This window comes from Sorex araneus, chromosome X, assembly GCF_027595985.1.
Source record: "Sorex araneus isolate mSorAra2 chromosome X, mSorAra2.pri, whole genome shotgun sequence".
Taxonomy (NCBI): Eukaryota; Metazoa; Chordata; class Mammalia; order Eulipotyphla; family Soricidae; genus Sorex; species Sorex araneus.
In genome coordinates, this window is record NC_073313.1 from 151,610,639 (window position 1) to 151,617,083 (window position 6,445).

Sequence of the window (6,445 nt, forward strand, 5' to 3'; positions counted from 1 at the left end):
TTTATTTAATTCTAATTTAATCACCATTTTCCTGGCTTCTATCACTAGGGCCCATTAATTACAAGCTAACAGACTCATCAAGTCCAAATGCTGGGACACTGACATTGCTGCACCTGAGTGATAACAAAGAAGTACCTTTCCCTTATGTGCTGACGTCATGGGAAGGGTGTCCCACATTACTCAGATTATTTCCTCCTTATCTCCACATTGCGTCACCCCACCTCCTTATACAAACAAACCATGTATTATTGAAGGGGCCTGTTATTACTTGGGATTAGTGCAGCCATCATCCAGTATGAATTTAACATTGTCTCCTAAGGCCTGAGTGGAACAAAAAGGACTTCCCCCATTCTTAACATTCATAAGATTTCACACTGGTATGCATTTTCATGTCTAGTAAGGGATGAAGACTGAAAAATTGTCTTTTCAAGTTCCTTACATATATAAAGCTTCTCTCCATTATAAGTTCTCAGATGTAGAGTAAAGTCTGAGTACAGAGTGAAGGCCTTCCCACATGACTGACATTGATGAGGTTTCTATCCACACTGAATATGCCGAGTAAATTATGAGGAGAGACTGAAGGTTTTCCCACCTGTCTGATAGCCTGCAGATTCTCCCCACAATGAATTTCCCACCTGACTGACAGCAAGAGGATTCTCACCACAATGAATTTTCCAGTGCTTAGCAATCTTTAGAGACTGAGAAAAGGCCTTCCGACATTCCTTAAAAACAAAAGGTTTCTCTCCAGTATGCATTTTCTTCTGCCTAGAGAAGACTAAAGAATGAAGGAAGGCTGTCCCACACTCCTCACATAGATAAGGGCTCTCTCCAGTACAAATCCTCTTAAGCACAGAAAGGCCTAAGGGTAGAGTGAAAGCCTTCCCACATAGCAGACACTGATCAAGTTTCTCTCCACTGTTTAGTAAGATCCCCAGATTAATAGAAGACATTTCCACATTGTGTACAAACATAAGGTTTCTCTCCAGTATGTGTTTTACTATGACTAGAAAGACTTGAGGAAAGACTAAACACCTTCTCACATTCCTAATATACAAAAAGTTTCACTCCAGTATGAAATGTCCTATCCTGACAAAGGCTGGAGGTGCAAATGAAGGCCTTCCCATACTCCTGACATATATAAGGCTTCCCTCCAGAATGAGTTTTCATATGCACAGTAAGGCGGAGGACAGAGTATTCTCACATATATAAGGTTTTTTTAAAGGATAAGTTTCCCTATGATTCAAAAGGACTGATAAACTGGAAAAGGTTTCATCCCAGAATGCCCTGACCCCACAGAAATGAATGCTCAGTTTAGTTATAAGGAAAAGGCTACAGGTAAACACCTTGTGTCCATGACAAAACCCTAGAAAATACAGGAAAGGAATGAACAGGCCTAGAGAGATAGTACAGTAGGTAGGGCTTTTGCCTTGCACACAGCTTACCCAGGTTCGATTCCCTGCATCGCACATGGTCCCCTGAGCACCTCCACAGGTAATTCCTGAGTTCAGAGCCAGGAGTGACCCGTGTGCATCGCCAGGTGTGACCCAAAAAGCAAAAAAATGGGAATATAAAAATCTCCATTTTCTATATGCCCAGATTGGCGCCTATCAGAGACACAATACCCAGAGATCTACTGAGTCATGCTGAAGACTCCCAAGAATCATTAGAAGTGAACCCGCGCAGTGAAGTAGCATGGTATCTGATGGGGTGAGATCAAAAACAAAGAACTTCTTGGACCCAGAGCAATAGTACAGCAGGTAGTGTGTTTGCCTTGCATGTAGCTGACACAGGTTCAAACCCAGGTATTCCATATGGGCCACTGAGCAACGCCAGATGTAATTCCTAAGTACAGAGCCAGGAACAATACTGAGCATAGCCAGGTATGACCCAAAATACCAAAAAAGAAAAATAGAAAAGAAAATGAACATTTCACTGGAATGATAGTACAATGGGGCAGGCACATACTTGATATACAAACATGGATTTCATCCTTGGCATCAGTATGGCTCTGGAGCACTGCACAGAGAAATTCCCATACATGTACTCAAGAGTAATCTGCATATTTCCAGGTGTAGCCCCCAAACCAAATAGAAAAAAAAAACGACAAACTAATAAATGAAGTTGCAAGCCTGGTCCAGTGGTATAGTGGGCAAGGCACCAGCCTCGTAAGATGCAGACCAGGTTAATCCACCGGACCCCCATGGATCCCTGAGCACTGCCAGAAGTGATCCTTCAGCACAGAGCTAGGAGAAATGTGGATGTGAGCGCTGAATCAAAACCAAAAGGAAAAACTAAAATGAACACACTCAAGTGAAGGGTAGCACAAGAACTATACTAATTCAGGAATAGGAGGGAGTTACTTAGAGGAACTTGAATGACAGTATGGGACATAGGGTGCTTGCTTTGCATGTGTCCAACTCGAGTCAATCCCCTAAATCCCATTTGATTTATGTTTTTTGCTTTTTTGGTCACATTAAGCGATGCTCAGGGGTTGTTCCTGACTGTACAACCAGGAATTAATCCTGGCAGTGCTTCTGGGACCATATAGGATTCTGGGAATTAAACCCTGGTTGGCTGCTTGCAAGGCAAAAGCCCTATCCACTGTGCTATCACTCTAGCCCCACCTGAATCCCATTTGGACCACAGAGTCCAGCAAAAGGGTTCCCTGAGTACAGAGCCAGGAGTAACCCCTGAGTACCTACAGGTTTGGCCCAATAAGAAAAACAGAAAGAAAAGAGAGGAACACAAGAAATAGTGGTCTGTACAGCTGTCAAACATCCTGTCCATCAGAATCCCAGTCCTTTCTGAACTCACAGGAGTCCCAGTGGATCTTCCAGGAAAGTCGGCCACACATGGCTCCCAGCGACAGCCTGCAGGTGCTGGCAGGTCTACAGCATCAAGTCCCCGTAGAGCTTCCTCTGAAGGCAGCATGCAGGCACAATTTTCTTTGGGGGTGAAGCTTACGGCCACATCAAGGAACATTCTCTGTCTGGTACACAAGTGGGCATTAGTAAGGGCCTGTTCCAACCCGCTCTAGGTAGTGAGAATGGGACCCCCAGGGCCATAGAGGGACTCAGGGCCAACAGTCTCAGGAGAAACGATATTACATGTGCAACTCCGGTGGATGGGCCCAGAGATCACGCTAAGGTAGCTGGATTGGGTGAAATGTGAGGGCGCTATACTAGAAGGTTTCAAGCGAGAGTTGCACATTAAAACCCCAGGCACAGTCCCAGCACCACTGTTCCAGTGAGCACTGTAGAGAGGAACATCTGAGCACAGACCAAGCAGGACCCCAAATGTGATGCTGGGTTGAAACCAAAAACACTAAGTACACACACCATGCATGCCACAGCCCCTGATCACTAGGAAGAGAACAGGACACTCAATGTCCAGTGAGTGACTCAAAGCTGTACAAGGACATGTGTACCATAGGATTCTGAACTAAGGGTTCAGGGCCGCCCTCAATCCCTCTCAAAGCAGGGAAGCGTCTTGGTCCCGAAGCCCTCTGCAGGCCGGAGAGAACCTTTGCTCCAGCTCCCTGGAACCAGCACATGCCCAGAACTGCGCACACAGCAGCAAGGGAACGTGAGACTGTGTGACTGCACAGGCAGAGGCTCTCCAGAGTGGGAAGGACAAAATAGGGGAAACACAGGTACTGGGACCCGAGTCACTGTAGTTTCCAGGGTGCATATGGAATCAGCACATCTAGAAGCCCCTACCACTGATCAGGGAGAATCGGTAGCACAGAGCCATGAAGAACTTGTGAGCACCTCCCCTGTGGGACAAAAAATAAGAAAAGAAGCAGAGCAGCAGGCTGGAGAAACAGGACAGCAGGTCCAGGGAGAGTGGGTAGAGCGGGCAATCCCCACTTTCCCATCTTGTCCCCCAAGCACTGCCGGTCCAATGTTGAATATTAAGCCAGAATTTACCCTGAGAATCATAGGGTGTGACCCTCCCATCAACTCACCACACCTAACCTCACCTTACCTCAGAAAACAAACCTGAACAAATCAGCCTATTTTTCTGGTACATCAAAAGATTCCCAAGACCTGGCATGGGGGATGCTTGAGCACTGAGCTGCAAGTCCTCATTGAGCATCCCTGGGTATGGCCCCCAAACACTGTCACTGTCACTGTAAATGTCATCCCGTTGATCATCGATTTGTTCGAGCGGGCACCAGTAACATCTCTCATTGAGAGACTTATTGTTTGTTTTTGGCATATCCGATATGCACGGGTAGCTTACCAGTCTCTTCCACTCAGGCTCAATACTCTCAGTAGCTTGCCGGGCTCTCTGAGAGGGGTGGAAGAATCAATCTTGTGTCAGCATGTGAATGGTGAACGCCCAACTACTGTGCTATCGCTCCAGACCCCAAATACAAATTCAACAAAACAAACAGGGACAAAGATGTCATCAAACACCAGAGCATGGGGCACTCCGACCAGGAGACACATCCCAGGGCTCCTTCTAGAATAAAATCAGAGACCGATGGCACTGCATTCCTTCATCTGTCACTCTTCTACCTTGGGACGGTCAGCAGGGTGACACTGTCTCCAACATGTAATTCCTGAGGAATAGCACGAAGCTCTGCCCTAAGAACTGGACAACAAGTCAGAGCTGTGAGCTTCAGAGAGGGAACCACCACAGGGCCCTAACCAGAACTCCGTGCCCTGGCACAAGAATGTCCTGACTGGCCTCACCCTTCAGCACATGCTCACAGATCCACCCATAGGAGACATTGTCAGATGCTCCTTCATATCCAGGGGATGCAGAAATGGGTTGGCTTCTGGGCTACCCATGGTGAAGACAGGAGCAGCTGAGCTGCTGTCCCATCCCTCAGGTGCTGTGGGTCCATTCTAACTGAAAATACTATAATATCTAAACAGAAATCTTGTACTACAGATGAAAATTAGGTCTGGGAGCAGAGTGACAACATATCAGGGAGGGCATTTGTCATGCACGTGGCTGACTCCAGTTTGATCTCCCGCCACCTGATAGGGTCTCCCCAAGCTCAGCAACAGTGATTCCTGAGCTCATATTCAGGAGTGAGCCCGTAGCACTGCTGACTGGCCCCCAAACAAAACCACGCAAATTAAAGAGTAAGTTGCTTTCTAATGTGGAAAAAAAGATCTAATTTCACAACTTTTTAAAATTTACCCAGAGTAAAAGCATTTTTATGATTGCCACAAAGATAGCACAGAGCACAGGGTGCTTGCTGGCACGCAACCAACCCAGGTTCATTCCCCATCGCCCAGAGGTTCCCAAGCTGTACATGAGGGTATCAATGAACACAGAGCCAGGAGTAATTGCTGAGCATTGCCCAGCAGACCCTCCATCCAAAAAAGAATGAATTTATGGGCTGGACCTACAGACTGCTAGGGTGTTGACCTTACATACAGCTGACCTGGGTTCAGTTCTCCGAACCCCACTGAATACCATAAGCATCAAACAGAAAAAGCAAATGGAAAAAAAATTGTATTGTGTCAACACCCCCACCCACAACCAGTTTTATAGGACAAAGTTTTGAGTTTTAGGGCCACAAGTGGCAGAACTTTGAGATTATTCATGATAGTGCTTGTGGGACCCTGCATTGTGCCACAGATTGCCCCATGGCAGGCTGCTTGCAAGGCCAGGGACTACACTCCTGGTCTATCTCTGACCCCAGGAATTCAAATTCTATGTAAATCCTATGAGCCTTGTGGGAGGAACACAGACTGGCACAATGGGTGTGGGGGTGCACAGAGATGAGGTCCAGCTGTTAGAGGCCATGACAGGGCTACTGGTACCTGGGGCTCCCAGCATGATGCCAGTATGCAGCACAGCCTGCAGTTTCAAAGCAGTTTCAAAGATTTCAGGCTCCAGAAAGAAAACCAGTGGGCATGGCACTTGCCATGCATGTGGCAGACTTAACTTCACACCCTGAATCCCCAATGAGTGATCCCGGAGCACTGCTGGGTCTGGCAGCAATCCCAAATCCCATCCCCTCCCTACACACATAAATAAAAGCAATGAGGAAATCGTCTGCCAACAGCAAAGGTTTGGAATCCAGCCTTATATTCTTAAGAATCAGTTCTTTACTTTGTCTTTGTTTGGGGGCCACACCTAACAGGGCTCAGAGCTAACAGGCCAGGCTTTAATGGACTATATGATTTTACTCCCTTGATAGATAATTTTGCGTAAGAAAATGGAGGAGAAAGATTACACTTACCCCAAAAGAAATCTTAATGGTGAAAGTCTGTAATTTTTCTCAGAGCCTCCAACTCCTTCTTTTCTTCCTAACAGTGTTTTTTTGTGGAAGGGCAAAACTGACCCCTGTTAATGCAGAAATCAGCAAAATCAGTCTCGCATACCCAGCAATGAAACTAGCCAACCTAAACCCACCTGGGAAAGCTCCTAGGCCCAGCACGTGGGCTCAAACAATCACTATGCCCCTAGTCAAAATGCC